This window comes from Bos grunniens, chromosome 18 (assembly GCF_055505025.1).
Source record: "Bos grunniens cultivar Pamir isolate PY7600 chromosome 18, Bosgru_T2T1.0, whole genome shotgun sequence".
Lineage (NCBI taxonomy): Eukaryota > Metazoa > Chordata > Mammalia > Artiodactyla > Bovidae > Bos > Bos grunniens.
The window spans coordinates 26,342,553-26,362,977 of record NC_141182.1 but is presented as its reverse complement, the minus strand read 5'-3'; the positions used below and the strand labels follow the sequence as shown (position 1 = coordinate 26,362,977).

Here is a 20,425-nt window from a genome sequence, read left to right as displayed (position 1 = left end):
ATGTGCTTTTGAAACATGTTCACTGGACTGTCATTTCATTACCCTTCAGCTATCTCCCCACTGCTGTTTTTCTCTTTGAATCCATGCTCACACCAACTCTGTGGATCTCAGAGGGGAGACCTGTGTTTTGTAACTGGGGTACCTGCTTCCCAAAGGTCAGGTCTTGACTGTCTGTGTGCCCTGGCTCAGCAACTGGGCAGAAGGACAGAAGGACTTCTAGATTTTTCATGAAATCATGAAAAGAAAAATCTAAAGTACTGGATCATTTTTAAAAGAGGCAGTGTGGGTTCTTACTGGTGCATTCTGTTCACCAAATGCGAAGAATGATTATTTCTGGGTAGCGGATTTTAAGGGACTTTCTAGTTTTGTCTTTACCTGTCTACATCTGTTTTACTACCCATTATTTTTAATTTACAAAAGCACATATAATTTTAATAATAAAATGAGAATAAAGTTAGTATCGTTAAAAATAATATGCATTCAAGAAGAAGAAACTGATCCTTCTGGCAGAATGTCAAGGCAAGTCTGGCTTTTATGAATCTGTGAAGTGAACTTTTATAAACTTGTCAAATGACTTTTCATGAATTTGTTAAAGTCACTCCAAGAGGCAGACCTCTCTCCGAAAATAAGTAGAACTCTGCACAAAAAGAGAAAACAAGACCCAGGTTAACGCTTATATTCATACATTTGTGTGTTTGTGTGTGTTTTAAAAAGATGGGATGGGATTTGAGTTTTTAAAATGTTAACTTTATCGTTTGTTATATCTTAGACACCACTTTTCTTTACCCTTGGGCATAATTTGACTTAAATTTGTAGATCGACTGAAGGATAGATATGTTTCTATGCTTTCATTTAGCAATTGTGAATTGAGGGCTTCCCTGGTGGCTCAGTGGTAAAGATGCTGCTTTGCAATGCAGGGGATGCCGGTTCAATCCCTGGCCTAGGAAGATCCCACATGCTGCGGGACAACTAAGCCCATGAGCGGCAACTGCCGAGCCTGGGCGCCATAGAGCCTGTGATCCACAAGAGAAGTGACCACAGTGAGAGCCATGCGCACCCCAACTAGAGAGTAGCCCCCACTCGCCACAACTAGAGAAAGCCTCCATGCAGCAACAAAGACTCAGTGCAGCCATAAAGAAATAAAAATAAATAAATTTAAAAAAATAAAATTAAAAAAAAAGAGAGCATCCCTTAAACGAATTGAGTTTTGCTCAGTGTCAGACAGTGTTCTAGGCTCACAGGAATCGGGAAGAACATGGATGGATCCCCGGCCTTGAGCAGCCCCTGATCTGGGGGAGGCAGTGGTGTCCACACTCACACAGTTGGGTATGTGCTCTGGGAGGACACTGGGGAAGCCCAGGAGAGGCCGTTCTTTTCTCTGAGAAAAATCAAGGAAGGCTTCTCAGAGGAGGTAACTGACACAGACATTTTCCTGGAGGAGCAGGTGACATTCCAGAAGGAGAAGGAAGACATTTCAGGCAGAGAGAGGAGGAGGTACAAAGTTTCCTTTGGGTGGTGGTTGTGGAAAAGCTAGAATTGTGTTTGTGAAATAGCAAGCTGCTGGCTGTGCCCACAATTTAGGGTATATAGTGTGTGTACGTATATGTGTTTGCTGGACGTTGAAGAGTCTTGAATGATGAGCTAAGCATTTTATCTGGTTGGGGATGGGGAACTATGAAAAGGTCTTAAACAGAAGTGGCATGATTGTATTTGCCTCTTAAACTGGCAGCTCGATGGTATATCTGTGAAAGTCCATGTAGGTGACAGAAACCACATCAAACATTTGAACGGAGAGAATTTAATGTAAATAATTACCTAAGTTGAAATGGGAAGTCTACACTTAATGACATAATAATTACTGGAAAGGGCGTGTCTACACATAATAAATACTGGAAAGGAGGTGGAGAAAAGAGAACTCTCCTACACGGCTGATGGGAATATAAATCAGTGCCATGGGCACTATGGAAAACAGTCTAGAGGTTCCTCTAAAAGCTAAAAATAGAGTTACCACATGATCCAGCAATCCCACTCCTGGGCATATATCCAGAAAAGATGAAAACTCTAATTCAGAAAGATTCGTGCACTCCAGTGTTCACAGCAGCACTGTGCACAAGAGCCAAGACACGGAAACAGCTGAAATATCCATGAATATGAATGGATGAAGAAGATGTGGTGTGTGTGTGCACACACATACACACAATGGAATATTACTCAGCCATCAAAAGAATAGAATATTGCCATTTGCAGCAACATGATATATCTAGAGAATAGCATAATAAGTGAAGTTGGGCAGAGAGGTAATTTTTGCAATATTATAACATTAAATAAACATTTACATGAAATATTACAATAAATATGAGACCACAGGATACTGTAAACATAACTTTTATATGCACTAGGAAACTAAAAAAGTCATGTGACTCACTTTACAGCAATATTCACTTCACTGCAGTGGTTTGGAACTGAATTCATAACATCCTTGAGCTATGCTGGTATCTCCTGAGATACAGACGATATACATGATGATTTTGAGTGAATACCCTAATAAATAATTAAAGAGCAGTAAATCTCATGGTAAGTCTTTCCTTTCCGTGCTTAGTGTACAAAGAGGAAGTCTCTGTTAGGTGCCAGGTGTCTTTAACACCTCTCCAGTTCTTGCTAATCCTTTTTAACAAAGAGAACAGCCTCTGGCTTAGAATCATTGCATCTTCATTGTACATGTATTTGCCATAGTGGTATATTTATTTCAGTTAAAAATGGGGGAGTACTTAAAATAAAAATATTAAGTAATAACAGTCAGGTGGCATGCAAATGTGGCAAAAATCTGATGAATCTGAGGCACATTCTGACAAGTGATGTCCCTAGGTCTTTTGACATCTTGGGAAATTTCCTGTATAATAACCATCTCTATACTCCATCCCTCTGTGAGGTCTGCTCATTCACTCATTCATATCTACAGAAGAACCAGTTTACTGAGCACCTATGTGTGCCAGACTCTGTAAGCTGACAGAGATCTAGGATCCCCCTGCCCCTCCCCACATGGGTTCAGAATTCCATCTCCTGCTCAGATGGCCTTCTCTCCAGAAATGTGCCTTTCCTTGCCCCTCTCTCTTTTTAATTTTTAGTTTATATTTTATTCTATTTTCCTTGGCCCTATTTGTGTAATATACTTTAAAATTGTTAACTGGGTTCCCATTTATTATTACCTGAGAATTTACTCATGTCATTAACACTATGTATCAAGACATTTCCTTATGTCTTTGTTTTTTAAATGGAGCTCAGTTGCTTTACCATGTTGTGTTAGTCTCTGCTGTGCAGCAAAGTGAATCAGCTATTGTTTAGTTGCTAAGTCGTGTCCAACTCTTTTGCAACCCCATGGACTGCAGCCCGCCAGGCTCCTCTGTCCATGGGATTTTCCAGGCAAGAATACTGGAGTGGGTTCCCATTCCCTTCTCCAGGGGATCTTCCCAACTTAGGGATCAAACCTATGTCTCCTGAACTGGCAGGTGGACTCTACCACTAAGCCACCTGGAAAGCTGAATCAGCTATATATATCTCCACTCTTCCTTGCCCTCTCTTGATCTAAGAATCCTGTCGCTGAGTTGAAAGCACTCTCACTTAAGTGTCAGTGAGTCTGCCTGGAGCTGTGGCCATCATAGGCTATCAGGGCAGGGAGTTGAAAACCTCTAACCTCAAGGTCCCTAGAGCAAGGGGTGAAGGTCTTACCCCTTGGGGTACCCAAGGAATAACCAATCTGCCTATGAGGCACTCACAAAAAAGAAGGGGAAAAGGTTAGGCTTTATCTGGTACTCACAAACCACTTAGATGAGAAGCACTTCTGCCTACATCAGACAATCACCCACGCAAACCATAGATTGTCCCCTTATCCATAACCCCTCACCAGCCATGTGTAACCAAGTACAACCTGAAGACACTGTTGTCTTGGTTCATTCTCCATTTTCAGAAATCTGGAATTGCTTTGGGTACGTTTGTGTATTAGAGGAGTTGCACTCGACAGAAACCTAATTTAAACTGGCTTATGAAAATAAGTTAAAAGGAAAGAGGTAATTAATTTACTCACTGAACTGAGAGGTGCAAGGATGCAGCTATTTCGGGCATGGCTAACTCCAAGGACTCACGTGCTAGCAGGCCTTGGTTCCCCCCTATCTCTGCTTCTTGCTTCTTCTGTGTTTGCTTCAATTTTGGGCTCTGTCTGGTGGCCAGGTGGAAATAGGACTTCCGGTCTCTATCTTTGGTTTCATGGTCAGCTAGAGTTGTGACTATGGGCTTCCCTGGTGGCTCAGATGGTAAAGAATCCACCTGTAATGCAGGAGACCCAGGTTCGATCTCTGTGTCAGGAAGATCCCCTGGAGAAGGGAATGGCTACCCACTACAGTATTTCTGCCTGGAGAATCCATGGACAGAGGAGCCTGGTGGGCTACAGATGGACAAGACTGAGCAACTAACACTTTCACTTTCAGGGTTGTAACCAGGGCCCTGACTTGGTCACCCACCTGCTCCTGCCATGGCCAGAGGAGTGGGAGGCAGTGACTAGCTTGGGGCGAGAGGGGTCCCGTACTCTTCCCCAGGAACTGGACCTAAGGTCACCTTCTCTGGGACAACATGAACCACAGGGATATTGTTACCAGAGGGGCTGAGAATGGATGCTGGCAGGAAAAAAAACAAAACAAAAACAGATGTTCTCGGCTTCATATAGATACTAAAAATGTAGGAGCCAGAGTTGGACCAGGGGTGGTTGATTCCAGAGCTTGACTTCTAAGCACCCCCTGGTCTTCGTCCAGTCTGTATCCCAGAGCTCCCCACAGTGCCTGGAAAATAGCAGGCATTTAATTCCTGTGCACTGAGTGAATTTTCTGTTGCTGTATGCTGCATACCTGCCTGTTGGGACATCCTCTTTCTCTGGACGGGTACCCTTTGCCTGGCCTCTCATCCTCCAGAAATTGACCCCTATTCTCATGTGTGGCCCCTCCCATCTCTTCTTTGGCAGCAAACCTCAGTCTGAAGTGAAACATCAGGAAAGAAGCCAGCTTACTGTGTGGTGAACACACATGTACACATTCGCAAACCCTGTGGGTCCCTGATGCATCCCTTCCAGCTGGACTGGGAGAGGGGCTAGAGGCTTTTATATGTCAGATCTCAGGGACCTGGGAGCCATGCAGAGATTTCTCTTGGAGTAGGGTGCATGGGAACAGTGTGTGTGTGCTAAATCGCTTAAGTCATGTCTGACCCCATGGACTGCAGCCCGCCAGGCTCCTCTGTCCAAGGGATTCTCCAGGCAAGAATACTGGAGTGGGTTGCCATGCCCTCCTCCAGGGGATCTTCCTGACCCAGGAATCAAACCTGTGTCTCTTTATGTCTCCTGCACTGGCAGGCGGGTTCTTTACCACTAGTGCCACCTGGGAAGCCCTTGGGAACAGTGGCCTGGCACAAACACCCCGCCAACTCAGGACTGCATGTGGAAGGTCTGGTACCAAGTGGCAGATGAGCTGGGGCCTCAGCTGAGGAAGCAGCCAGCCAATGCAGGGTCAGCCGTCAGCCTGGAGAGCTGATGGTGGCAGGTGCAGCTCCCTGGCTGACTGCTGCCTGGCTCTGAACCTAATGGTGGAAATGAACCAGAGGCTTTGGGCGCACACTCTGCCTGGCACTGCACTGTCTTAGCTCAGGCTGGGTAATAAACGCCAGAGACCGGGTGGCTCCCTCTTAGCACGTGACAGATGAGTGGATGTTCAGCAGATACAGCAGTGCGTGACAAAGAGGTTCTGGGAATGGCAGAGGGAGGGGGAGCCCTGTGCCCCCCCTTGGTACAGCCCCTTCTCCAGCCACCCTGGTAAAGTGCCAGGAGCCCAGGCTCTGGGTTCCCTTGGTCTGGAGAATTTCTTCGTCCCCATGGGTTGCTTGAAACCCAAACTCTGGACCTGTCTTCACAGGAGGTGCTAGGGAGTCCAGTTCACACCACACCACTCATGAGTCCTGGCACTACTCATGTGCTGGCTGGGGGTGGGGGCAGGGGTGGGTGCTAGTCTGGAGAGAAAGCAGTCGTGAGGGTGAAACGAGTTCAAGGCCAGAGTCTTGCCAGCTGGCTCACTTGCCTGAGATCACGAGGCAAAACTGTAGAGGAGCCAGGACTTGAACCTGGTGCTGATTCTGGGGCCCTGACCCTCATTCACCCTTGCTTCAGAACAGACAGCACAGTAACTATGGAAACTGTCACTTATTTATAATCTCATACCCACAGCCTGCTGGGAAGGGCCCACTCAGCTTTGCCTCCTCTTGGCCATTGTGGCCCCCATGGCCAGTGAAGTCCTGGGACATTCAGAGGGTGCCCTCTGTTTGTAGGCTAAACGGAGAAAGGCATAAAGCCCATAAAGAAGGCTGAGCACCAAAGAATTGATGCTTCTGAACTGTGGTGCTGGAGAAGACTCTTGAGAATTCCTTGGACTGCAAGGAGATCCAACCAGTCAATCCTAAAGGAAATCAATCTTGAATATTCACTGGGAGGACTGGCACTGAAGCTCTAATACTTTGGCCATCTGATGTGAAGAGCCAACTCATTGGAAAAGACCCTGATGCTGGGAAAGATAGAAGGCAAAAGGAGAATGGGGTGAGAAGATGGATGGTTGGATGACATCACCAATTCAATGGACATGAGTTTGAGCAAACTCCAGGAGATAGTGGACAGGGAAGGACAGGGAAGCCTGGCCTGCTGCTGTCCATGAGGTCTCAAAGAGTTGGACACAACTGAGCGACCGTGCAACAATATAGAGCCAGGAGCAGGTTGGGCTGGCTTTCCTTCCCCGCAGGACTGGCAGCCAGCTCTGTGCTCTCCCCGCGGGGTTGGGGGTCACTGGGCAGCCCTGCAGACTCTCCCCATGGGCACTGTTGATGCTTTTCCTGGGCTGCAGGGAGACTCGGTGTCGCCACACAGCACGACCCATTGGGAATGGGGTCTATTTAGGGCTCTGAGAACTCTGGCCAATTCTAGGCATTGGAGCACCCGATTCCCAAATCTGGACTGGGTCATTCTGACTCAGGGCACACAGCACCAAGGAGGCGGGAAGTACTGGGAAGTCTAGGCCAGGGCTCTAAGTCCCAGCTCTGCACAAACCAGTCAAGGGAGACCTTCAACCAGTCTCCTAATCTGCCTGGTCCTAGGTTTCCTCATCTGTAAAATAGGGATGATAATACCACTGGCACCTCAGGTGGTATTGTAAGGATTAGAGAAGGCAAAGTACACAGAACCCTACTGAGGTTCTGACACTCATGTGGTCCGTTCCTGGGGCAGGGGCTCAAGGAAACACAGCCCACCAAAGTTCCAAGTGTTTATGCCTTTTTTTAGCACAAAGGGGATTCAGGTACAGACGGCACAGGCACTTTCGGTCTAGTGACCATCCTCTGTAATAGCACACAACTCGGAACTTCCCTGGTGGCTAAGAATCCATGCTCCAGAATCCAAGGGGCCCAGGCTCAATCCTCAGTCAAGGAACTAAATCCCACATGCTGCAACTAAGACCCAGAGTGGCCAAATAAATATATAAATAAATATTTTTTTATAAATGACCCAATCAAAAAATGGGCCAAAGAACTAAATAGACATTTCTCCAAAGAAGACATACAGATGGCTAACAAACACATGAAAAGATGCTCAACATCACTCATTATCAGAGAAATGCAAATCAAAACCACTATGAGGTACCATTTCACACCAGTCAGAATGGCTGCGATCCAAAAGTCTACAAGCAATAAATGCTGGAGAGGATGTGGAGAAAAGGGAACCCTCTTACACTGTTGGTGGGAATGCAAACTAGTATAGCCACTATGGAGAACAGTGTGGAGATTCCTTTAAAAACTGGAAATAGAACTGCCTTATCATCCAGCAATCCCACTGCTGGGCATACACACTGAGGAAACCAGAAGGGAAAGAGACACGTGTACCCCAGTGTTCATCGCAGCACTGTTTATAATAGCCAGGACATGGAAGCAACCTAGATGTCCATCAGCAGATGAATGGATAAGAAAGCTGTGGTACATATACACAATGGAGTATTACTCAGCCATTAAAAAGAATACATTTGAATCAGTTCTAATGAGGTGGATGAAACTGGAGCCTATTATACAGAGTGAAGTAAGCCAGAAAGGAAAACACCAATACAGTATACTAACACACATATATGGAATTTAGAAAGATGGTAACGATAACCCTGTATACGAGACAGCAAAAGAGACACTGATGTATAGAACAGTCTTATGGACTCTGTGGGAGAGGGAGAGGGTGGGATGATTTGGGAGAATGGCATTGAAACATGTATAATATCACATATGAAACGAGTTGCCAGTCCAGGTTCGATGCACGATACTGGATGCTTGGGGCTGGTGCACTGGGATGACCCAGAGGGATGGTATGGGGAGGGGGGAGGGAGGAGGGTTCAGGATGGGGAACACATGTATACCTGTGGTGGATTCATTTTGATATATGGCAAAACCAATACAATATTGTAAAGTTAAAAACAAACAAACAAAAACAACCACACACAGCTTCCATGAGGTACGCACTTTCCTTTCCAGAAAACTCCTCTTTTGTTCACTTATGCCCGCCCCACCCTTCCAGGCCTCTGCACTGTGGCCAGAGCCCAACTCCAGGAGGCTCACAGTGTATTGCATGGATGAGTTGGCACAGCCGCCCTGGTTGGCACCTGCTGCAAATATGTGGCCACTGACCTGAGTTCCTTTAGGATGGTTCTGCCCCTTTCTACCTCCCAGAACTTGTCGGGCAATGACAGTGCCCTCTATAGAGGGTATAAAGGGAGATGGAAAGGGCAGTGTCAAGGCCCTCACCAGCAGGCCTGGGACAGTGGGGAACACTCACACTCTATTTTGGGGGGGCCCTTACACCTCATGGCCAGTGAGATCTTCCCCATCAGAGATCGAGCCTGTGCCCCCTGCATTGGGAGCCTGGAGTCTTAACCACCAGGCCGCTAGGGAAGTCCAACACTCACACTTTTAAGACCTGTAGTCCTGTCTCTCGCAGGGAAGTCCATGGTTCTCTAAGTGGCATTTCTAGAGCTGCCTGATGGAAAAGTCTTGCTGTAGCTTTCTAGGTATGCTACAGTGGGCTTGCAAAATGTTTCCAGTCAAGGACGCAAGAACCTGGAGTGAAGCAGTGGAGCTCCCTGCTGCCCCTGTGGAACCGATGGGCCTGAGTGGTTCCACGCTAACAGGACACGATGGTTCCTGGTATTTACCAGGTGATGGATTTGGGTGTGTCTGGAAGCCTTAACTGAAGTGAGGAGTCTCATTGAGCATTACAGCATGCGGGTCACTGGCAATGTTTTAGAACCAGAAAACACCCAAGCACGTCGGCTTCTCTGGTGACAAGGCCCAGGAATGGGGCCACCTCACTCTCCACCGCAGAGATCTGCGAGGAGAATGAGGCTAAAGGGCTAGTGTGTCAGGGGCTGCCTGGCTGCTGCTCTGTACAGGCCACATGACATGCTGGAAATGCAGCGAGAGGGAGAAAAATCATATGAATTAACCAGAGCTCTTCTCAGGGGAGCTGTGTGTGGGGTAGAAGGAGTACTCTGGAAGGGTAGAATAATGTAAGTCATAATGACTGCTAACTGGAGCCCAGGTGATGGATGGACTCCAGACCTTGCTTTGCTGAGTCAAGGAAGCAAGTTGGAGTCTGAGAAGGGTTCTCAAGACAGTACAGGGACTTTCCTGCTGGTCCAGGGGTTAAGAATCTGCATGCTAATGCAGGGGATGAGGGTTCAATCCCTGGTGGGGGAAGATTCCACGTGCTGAGAGGCAGATAGGCCCATGTCCCACAACTACTGATGCCTGTGTGCCTGGAGCCCGTGCTTTGCAACAAGAGAAGCCACCACACTTGAGAAGCCTGAAAACTGCAACTAGAGAATAGTCCCTGCTCACGGTAAACAGAGAAAGCCCACGGTGAGCAATGAAGACCCAGTGTAGTAAACAAATACGTAAATAAATAAAAAATTTTAAAAAGACAGTACAGAGACCCAGCCCTGTACCAGGCCTTCCTTCTACGATCCCCGACTCAGGGTCAGCCAGGAATACTAGTGTTGAGGGTTGCCTGTCCAGGTGACCTCACATCTCAGTTAGAAATGGCTAATGGAGCCAGCATCCCTGGACCTTTGTTACCCACTTCCTTCTGTCTCCTAGTAGAAGGTTCCTATTACAGCTGAATTGTGTCCCTAGAAGGGATATTGACATCCTAACCCCTGGTACCTGTGGATGTGACTTTAATTGGAAACAAGGTCTTTGCAGAGGTAATCAAGTCCTGATGCAATAGGCCCTGATGCAATAGGACTGGTGTTCTTATAAGAGGGGCAGTTTGGGCCCAGAGATGGACACATGCAGCGGGAAGGTGATGGGGGGACGCACAGGGAGAATGCCGTGCAGAGATGGAGGCAGAGGCCGGGGTGATGCACCTGCCAACCAGGAATGCCGGGAGCCTGCACATGCTGGAAGGGGCAGGGGAGGATCTCCTTGGAGCTTGTGGAGAGAACGTGGCCCTGCTGCCACCTTGGCTTCAGACCACCAGCCTCCAAAACTGACAGACGAGACATTTCCATTGTTTTAATTCACCCAGTTTATGGCACTAGGTTACAGCCGCCCTAGGATGCAGTGCTTCCAATGGGAGTATGTGTGAGCCTGTCTGCAGGCATTTTTCCTGGTCTGGCCCAGTGCATCCACCATTGGCTAGAGTGAAAAATACCCACAAAGCCCTTCCATGAGGCTATTCCCCAAAGCATAACTGACAGAACCTGAAGTCTACACAAACTAGCCTTGGCTGCCTATGTGTGTGCTCAATCGTGTCTGACTTTCTGCAACCCATGGACAGTAGCCCAGCAGGCTCCTCTGTCCACGGGATTCTCAAGGCAAGAATACTGGAGTGGGTTGCCATTTCCTACTCCAGGGGATCTTCCGCAACTCAGGAATCGAACCCAAGTCTCTTGCATTGGCAGGCGGATTCTTTATCACTGAGCCACGTGGGAAGCCCTCGGATGTCTCTGTAAAAAGAGAAGATAGGATGGAAATGGCTCTCTCAAAACTCTAACTTCCCTTAAATTTGTAGACTACCCACCCTCAATCAGACAATAAAGAGCCAAGGAATTGTCAGTCCTTGAGAGTTTGCTCAGCTGAGTACTGGGTAGGGCCCCAGGGGGCTAAAGGAGGTGCCTGTCACATGGGTGTGCACAGGCTTCCGGCTCCCAGGGGCACCTCCTCTCTGCTGGCACTGGAGGAGGCCTGCAGCACCCGGGCCAACATTTGGCTGGCCTGGCCACTCTGGCGCTGATGACAAAATAAATTCCCAACATAAATTCAGCCCCTGCTCTGAGCTGGGCTCTCTGGTGAATTTTCCCCTATAAATCACATCTTAGGCATTTAAAGCCTTGAAGCTGAGCCATTTTTTATATGAAGGCTTTTACCTACTATTTATAATGTTGCCTCTGTTAGCTTTCTTGGAGATTAAGGGGCCAAATCTACCTGCTCTTTCTAGTCTCCAAAAGCACAAGAAATTGAAATGGCCAACAAGCAACTAGTCAGTAACTTGATGCTAGAGGTGCTAATATTTCACTGTTAGTCAACATGAAGTTTAGAGAGGAGGAAAGAATCCTGTCCCAAGGTCAAAAACAAACCAATGACATGAGAACAGGACAGAAGAGATGTAACTGAGGTAGCTTTATGTTCAGTTCATTTCTAGCTAATGAGCAGAGCTAAATAGGAGAGTCCCAGACACACGGATCAAATCTAACAAAATGCTTACTCTGTACCAATGGGCAGGGTCTAGAGAAGTGGGTCATCCTGGGATTGACAGTTTGAGAGGAACACGGGCACATTGGGAATTGTCTGGAGGGCCACAACCAGGATAGAAACCATGTGGATATGAGGGACAGTAAATGAGAAAATGAGTTGATAATTCGAACTAGCAATTTCTAGGGCTCTTGCTGAATTCATTTCTACTGCTACTGTAACAAATTACTATGAACTATGTGGCTTAAAAGAACATGGATCGAAAGGATTCTGGAAAGATGGTGGGATGGGAAGCACCAGGAATATGTCTCACTGGGAATATGTCTCCCTTGCTAGACAATTAGGCTTCCCAGGTGGCTCAGGGTAAAAAATCCGCTTTCCAATTCAGGGAGATGCAGGAGATATGGGTTCAATCCCTGGGTCGAGACGATCCCATGGAGGAGGAACTGGAAACCCACGCCAGTATTCTTGCCTGGAGAATCCCATGGACAGAGGAGCCTGGCAGGCTACAGTCCACAGGGTTGCAAAGGGTCAGACATGACTAAATATACCCTAGACAATTGTACCAGAAGAATCTGACGTAAGTATTTTGGAACTCTGGAGTCTGTTGAAGGACTGCAACTTCCAGGGAAAGGCTTGGACAGTAAATTATGGTCCATTTTGGTAACTTTCAGCTCTGAGCATAGCAGTTATCTGTTCCCCCATCCCCATGATGGGCAGCTGTGCACATGTTCGTGAAGCAGCTTGCACACAGCTTGTGGAGCCAGGCTAGGCAAAAAAGGACCCTGCTCCAAATACTAGAGATCCATGCTCCCATTGGCTATTGCTGCTTCTAATCAGATTGTTCTTGCCGTGGCCCCTCCAGTGGAAGTGACTTCCGGGGGAGTTAAAGGGTTGGTACCTTCTTCTTCCCTTTTCATTTTCTGTTTCCCCCCTTTACAGAGACAAACATTAAAGACTAGGATACTGTATTAGGGTTCTCCAGAGAAAAAGAACCAATATGATATATATAGATTAATGTCTCTATATAGATCTCTCTCTTTTTATATATATAATGTGCATGCATGCTCAGTCACTCAGTCGTATCCGATACTTTGCAACCTCATGGACTGTAACCCACCAGTCTATTCTGTCCATGGGATTTTCCAGGCAAGAATACTGGAGTGGGTTGCCATTTCCTTCTCCAGGGGCTCTTCCTGACCCAGGGATCAAACCTGTGTCTCCAGCACCAGCAGACAGATTCTTTATCACTGAGCCACCTGTATACATGAAATTTATTATAGGAGTCAGCTCATGTTATGGAGGCTGAGAAGTTACATGGTCTGCCATCTGGAGAATTAGGAAGGCCATGGGTATAATTCAGTAAAATGCTGAAGGCCTGTGACCCAGAGGGTGAGGGGCTGCTGATGCAAGAAACAGAAGCCCTGATATCTCTGAGGGCAGCAGAAGATGGATGTCCCAGCTGAAGAAGAGGAAGATAATTTGCCCTTTCTTGGCCCTTTTGTTCTCTTCAGAACTTTCATAGATGGGATGAGGCCTGCCCACTTTGGTGAAGGCAGATCTTTTTTTAGTCAGCCTACTATTGATTTTCTTCTAATCTCTTTGTTAATCTCTTCTGGAAACAGCTTCAAAAACATGCCCAGAAAACAAATAAGATGACAGAAGTCTCTCCTTACCAGTAATTACTCCTAAATGTAAGCAGATTAAACTCCCCATTCAAAAGACGTATTGGCAAAATGGATAAAAACACATGATCCAACTCTACGCCAGTCTTTCCACAAGAGGTTCATTTTAGATCAAAGCACACGTATGGACTGAAAGAGAAAGAATAGAAAAAGATATTCCACGCAAATAGTAACCAAAAGAGAGCAGGGGCGGCTATACTAACGTTGGACAAAAGACTTTAAGTCAAAAAAAATTTACAAGAGACAAAGTAGGACATTATATTTTAATACAAGTTCGATATGTCTTTTTGCTGTAAATTATAAACATTTACGTTTCTAATGACAGACAATCGAATAAATGAAGCAAAAATGGACAGAACTGAAAAGAAATAATGAAAAGAGCAAGCAGACAGAAGGAAATAGATAAAACAACAATACATGACATAGCACACTCTACCCACCAACAGCATACATATTCTTTTCATGTACACAGGGATATTTCCCAGGTTAGACCATATGTTGGACCACAAAAATAAAGTCTCAATAGGATTTTAAAAGATAACTTGTCATACAAAGTATTTCCTCTGACCACAATGAGATAAAGTTAGAAATCAGTAGCAGAAGGCAAACTGGAAAATCCAAAAATATTTTGAAAGCAAAAATAAAACAGACTAGATTTCCTTCTGAAATCTGTTATGTAAACCTTTTGTTGAATTCAAACATCACAACTTTGATAACATCGTCAATGAGGTCCTTCACCACCCTGCCACCTATGCGTGTTGTGCTGTGCTTAGTCGCTCAGCCGTGTCTGACTCTTTGTGACCCCGTGGACTGTAGCCCGCCAGGCTCCTCTGTCCATGGGATTTCCGAGGCAAGAATACTGCAGTGGGTTGCCATGCCCTCCTCCAGGGGATCTTCCCAACCACAGGATCAAACCCAGTCTCCTGCATTGTAGGCGGATTCTTTACTGTCTGAGCCATCAGGGAAACCCACCATCTATCAATAATCTTAATTACAGCTGATTCAAATACAGTGATACCTTGTCAGTGGGTTTTTCTCCTTGGAATCAGCTACCTTGATGTTCTAATACTGTTTTAACCTCCTCTTGGAATCTCAGTTAAGAATACCTCTCTCAATTCTGCCTAGAAACCCACAGCCACACCTGGGAACATTATTCAGCCTTAGTAAAGAAGGGAATTCTGACATTTGCAACAACATGGATGAACCTTGAGAACATTACACCAGGTGAAAAATGCCAGCCACAAAAGACAAATACCATATGATTCCACTATGAGGTATTTAGAGCAGCCAAAATCATAGAGACAAAGTAGAAGATTTGTAGCCGGGGTTTGGGGGGCAATGGCAAGTTATCATTTAATACATCTAGAGTTTCTGATTTACAAAATGAAAAGAGCTAAGCAGATGGATGGTGTTGACTAAATATTATGTATTTAATACCACCAAACAGTATACTTAAAAATGGTTAAGATAGTACATTTTATATTACATGTATTTTATCACAATAAAATAATTGAAAAAACTTCACAAATTTGTTATCTTACAGTTCTGGAGGTCAAAAGTCTAAAATGGGCAGGCAAGGCTGTATTTCTTCCAGAGGCCCTAGCTCAGTTGCTCAGTCGTGTCCAACTCTTTGCAACCCCATGGACTGTAGCCCACCATGCTCCTCTGTCCATGTGATTTTCCAGACAAGAATATTGGAGTGGGTTGCCATTTCCTTCTCCAGGGGATCCTCCCGACCCAGGGATTGAACCCACGTCTCCTGCACTGGCAGGCGGATCCTTTACCACTGGGCCACCTGGGAAGCCCTAGGCTCTACAGGAAAACCCATTTCTTTACCTTTTTCCAGATTCTGGAGGGTGTTGGCATACTTTGGCTTAGGACTTCCAGCAATGGCGTCATCCCACCCTTCGCTCTCTCAGCACAGCTCCACACCTCCTCTTCTGACTCCGTACCATCTGCCTCCCTCTTATAAGGTGCCTTATATTGGACACACCTGATTATTCATGAGCCCCGCCCCCTCATCTCAAGAGCCTCACACCTATAAGACCTTCTTCCATAGAAGGAAACAAACTCACAGGTTCTGAGGATTAGGATGTGGGCCTCTTTGGAAAACCATTATTCTGTTTATTTACAACAACTGACTTCAGAAATACATGCATGTGGGAGGACGTAGATGCAAGGACGTCAAATATTGAAAGCGCAGAGAAGCCTAAAGTCGCCCGTAGGGCTGTTTGACAACAGTGCAGACATTCTATAGAATACTGTTGCTTAGTTGCTAAATCACGTCTGACTCTTGCAACCCCATGGACTGTAGCCCGCCAGGCTCCTCTGTCCATGGGATTTCCCAGGCAAGAATACTAGAGTTCAGTTGCCATTTCCTTCTCCAGGGGATCCTCCTGACCCAGGGATTAAACCCACATCTCCTGCATTGTCAGGTGGGTTCTTTACCACTGAGCCACCAGGGAAGCCCCTGTACAGTACTGCTGCTGCTGCTGCTAAGTCGCTTCAGTCGTGTCCGACTCTGTGCGACCCCATAGAGGGCAGCCCACCAGGCTCCCCCGTTCCTGGGATTCTCCAGGCAAGAACACTGGAGTGGGTTGCCATTTCCTTCTCCAATGCATGAAAGTGAAAAGTAAAAGTGTACAGTACTATGTAGCCATAAAATGAATGTGCTAGATAACACAGAAAGGTGTCCATGGTGCATTTTTGAATGTGAAAGACAAACTTCAGAAATTTTTAATTCATTTGTTCAACAAATATTTTCAATGCCTATCATGTCCCTTCGAATTGTGGTGCTGAGAAGACTCCTGAGGGTCCCTTGGACAGCAAGGAGATCAAATCAGTCAATCCTAATGGAAATCAACCCTGAATATTTACTGAAGGACTGATGCTGAAGCTGAAACTCCAATACACTGGCCACCTGATGCGAGCAGCTGCTTCATTGAAAAAGACCCTGATGCTGGGAAAGATTGAAGGCAGGAGGAGAAGGGGACGACAGAGGATGAGATGGTTGGATGGCATCACTGGCTCAAGGGATGTGAACCTGAGTCCCTGGAGTTGCCGAGTCGGACACAACTTAGCGAATGAATAATATCATTTTCCTGGAGCTCGAAACACAGAGGAGAATTAAACAGGAGTTTATACTTTCTTTCTGTATAAAAATTATATGTGGAATAGGTATGTACGTGAAAATAAAGGTCTAAGCTGGAAAGTAAAATATTGATATATTAACAGTAGGTATCTCGGGAGAGGAAGAGCAGGAGGTAAAAGCTGTGAAGAGTTGCCCTTCTTCTTTGGATGTTTTCATATAGCTTTATTTTTTTTCAACAAGCATTTACACTTGCTTGTTAAAGGGGCCTCATAAGAAAAAATAAATAAACCTGCTTGTTGAAATCTGCTAAAAAATTAAACTAAGGTACAGTTTAATTTTAATCAGGAGAAGTTATCTATTCGGTCTAATCCCACTGCATAATGATAAAATTGTACCAGCTGCAAAAGAGAAAGAAAGGAGGGAAGGGAGAGAAGAGAGACAAAGAAGCAACCGGGTGACGGGTGTTAACTTGGAGCAGGCGAGGCTGGTGGGCGTTCAGCCAAAAGTGGAGCAAAGCGTCCCTCCCTCCTCGCGTGGGAACTGGTGTGTGCAGGAGGCGATCAATGACACGCTGTCGACAAGCGGAGTCACAAATGGGAGCGTCGGGGAAGATGACGATGATGCCCAAACAGGAGAAGCAGCCATCCTGTCAGGGCTCAGCTTTGACCCCATGTGGCAGCAGGGGACCACCAGCCTCCATTCTACACTGAGATTCGTCCCCCGTCATTTACAACGATCTCAGCTCCTAGTCTGGTCCTTCCCAAGCCCCCAGAACATCCTAGTTTATCTGAAGCAGAGGTTCTGCAGCTGGAGGAAGTGAGTAGGAATTCCAGGCCACTTATTTCTGCTGTGGTGTCCCCAAGCAGAATGTGTGGTTCACTACTACTTTGCTCTAACTTCCAGCATCTGAGCTGGGCTCTCTGCCCTCTGCGTGGGTCTGTGGGGTTGATGCTTTGTGGCCGTGGGGTGCAGGGAAAACAGGAGCAGGGGAGGCCTGGGGGCTCAGAACCCTCAAACCTGGGTAAGGTCATCTGAGACTTGTAGACCTAAATTCTCTGATAAACACGGTCTCAAAACCACACACCTGGCAAACAGACTGTCCTGGGAACACGGCCCAGGAACAAACAACAAGCTTGTAGTCTTTTCATTTTATTCTTGGTTCTCACTGTTCTAGGAAGGAAAAAAAAAAAAAGATTGGACTCGAGTATGTGGGACATTCACATGTTTTACTCAGAAAACAAGAACCTCTGATTTTCTTAGAGAAACGTTGAGAGTTGCCTTTTCCTTTTAGTGCTCTTAAGCACACATTGGAACAAGGAAGACATAATTTCAATTCTAAGTGTTCATTCTAAGTTTCATTCTAAGTGTTCCCTTGAACACCTACTTCATCCTTTCTAGACGGATCATTGAACAGAATTAAAGCTGCTCCCAAAGTGTAGTTTGACTTAGTCTGTGGGCCCTCCATGACGTGTCCCTGTCCCCTTCTGGGTCCCCCTCCTCTTTTCCGGCTTCCCCTCAGGCAAACGTGGCATATTTTTGCCCCCCAAGCCCTCCATACTTAGGTCCTCTGTCTGGAACGGCTACCCCTGGACCTCCTGTCCCTTCAGAATTGCAACCCCTGCCTCTTCTCCATAGCAATTATCTCTTTCTAGTAGGTCACTTCCTTATTTTGCTTACTGTCTACCCCATTTCTAATGTAAACTCCACCAAAGCAGAGATTTTCATCCATTTCACCAATGGAAATCCAGTCCTGGAATAATGACTGGATCTAAATCTTTATAGAGGGGTTCTGCATTATATATCCAAAATGTCATAAATAACACTAATGCCTCCATGCAGCTATTCCACATCTAGGAATTTATCCGTGGGAAGCCATCACAAGAGAGTTAGACATGTTACAAAACCCAAACTCTGGAAATAATAAGAGCTGACATTTAATTACCACTTACCCTGTGCCAGACTCTGTTTTAAACATTTTCTGTACATGAACTCTTTAAACCTCCTGACAACCCTAGAACCCACCTATTATTGTCTGGATTTTACATGTAGGGGGACAGGCAGAGGGACTGAAGAGCATGCAATGGAGCCAGGATTTGATGGGGTGTGCCTGACTCAAGAGTCCATATTCTTAACAACCTATGTTTATATAACTGTGCCCTAGCCACATTGAGGCAGTCAGCGCAACCATTTAAAATGATGATGTAGATAATGTATTTTTTTCCCACTGGGGAGAGAAGGGACATGAACCTCTAGAAATATATTCAAATTGTGTGATCATACACATGGCTGGGAAGAAGATGGCTTTATCAGCTTCTCAAATACATCCAAGAACCAGGGGTGCAGAATAATTCTTCTACATAAATAGTTCAAGTGAACACATCCTCCACTTGGGTTATCAACTATTTAGCATAGTCTTAAATAAAATTCTTCTTAGCTTCCTTCCTTCCACATAAGCCTTCCTCCTCTTGTCCCTAAACCACGTTAGCAATCTAGAGTCCCACCCTTTAATGACTCAAAAAGACTTTTGTCAGATATGGCAAAAGCAGGTTTCTAAAAAGACCGATGCTGCTGCTGCTGCTAAGTCACTTCAGTCGTGTCCGACTCTGTGCAACCCCATAGACAGCAGCCCACCAGGCTCCCCCGTCCCTGGGATTCTCCAGGCAAGAACATGGAGTGGGTTGCCATTTCCTTCTCCAATGCATGAAAGTGAAAAGTGAAAGTGAAGTCGCTCAGTCGTGTCCGACTCTTAGCGACCTCATGGATTGCAGCCTACCTCTGTCCATGGGATTTTCCAGGCAAGAGTACTGGAGTGGGGTGCCATTGCCTTCTCCTTCTAAAAAGACTACACATTATAAATACATTTTCATTAAAAATCCATATGTACATATAAGTACTATAAAAAGACTCAAATAAATAGATTTTATGTTCACAACTGTCATTCCAGGATGCTGGAATTATGCGTGTGTTAAAATTTCTTTTCTGGTGTTATTTGTATTCTTTACATTTTTTTGCAAGAGCACAAATTACTTTTTGTAACTGAAGGAAATTTTTTTTTTTTTTTAAGAAAAAGGCAGCTTTGGGAAAAACAATTCAGAGGTAGCTCTCAAAATTTTAAGTGTATTTGCCCTTTGACCCAGCAATTCCATTTCCAGGAATGTTTGACAGAAATCCTTGCATGTGAGCCCGAATGTAAGCCTAATGACATTCGCGGCAGCATTACTGAGAAAATTAGTAAACAGCCAAACCCTCAGAGAAGGTGAGTAAATAAAATATTCAATAAAATATAATACCACCATATTATAAAAACTGTGCAGTTGTTAACAAAAGAAAACAGTAGTTAGATCTCTCTCAGACAAAATAATAAAAGGAAGTTTACAGAACAGAATGTATAATAAGGTCCAACATACATAAAAGATGTGTGTAAGAGTGTGAAAGTGCTGAAAGGGGACTGGAAGGAAGCCGCCTGTTGTTGATGATGCTGACTTGCAGGGAGGCCCTGGGAGCTGGGTGGGGAGGAGATGGTGAAGGGACTTTATGTTCTGTTCTGGATCGCCTGAATCTTTTACATATTATTTATGTAACCAAACAAAATGCACACAGTAAAACTACGAAACAGTTATAAAATTTAAAAAGCTTCCAAACTCCAAAATGCTCCCCTCCGGCTCTCTGGCACCCCACCATGGGGCTGGCTCACAGGCTCCAAGTCCAAGCTGCCAGGAAGCCTCAGGAAGGACCAGGGTCCTGGTTACTGTCAGGATTAGAAACAGGCTCAGTCACCGGCCAGGGGCAGAAGGTTATGTAAATGGGGAGCAGTCCTACAGCACATTCTTATGCCCTAAGCATGAGCAGC

General features: G+C 45.6%; 1 long non-coding RNA gene across 4 annotated transcripts; it reads right to left on the bottom strand.

Moving 5' to 3' along the window:
- Positions 1–400: 400 nt before the first annotated feature.
- LOC147353325 (uncharacterized) lies at positions 401–15,696 on the bottom strand. Of its 4 annotated transcripts, XR_015145535.1 has the most exons (4): positions 15,321–15,696; positions 4,140–4,320; positions 2,426–2,541; positions 401–637 (listed from the first exon to the last, which is right to left on the bottom strand). It is a non-coding gene; the product is annotated as an uncharacterized LOC147353325 (long non-coding RNA). The 4 variants fall into 4 exon arrangements; XR_015145533.1 differs by lacking the exons at positions 2,426–2,541; positions 4,140–4,320 and adding an exon at positions 13,476–13,613 and having other exon boundaries at positions 15,321–15,496; XR_015145532.1 differs by lacking the exon at positions 2,426–2,541 and having other exon boundaries at positions 4,082–4,320; positions 15,321–15,441.
- Between the last annotated feature and the right edge of the window lie 4,729 nt (positions 15,697–20,425).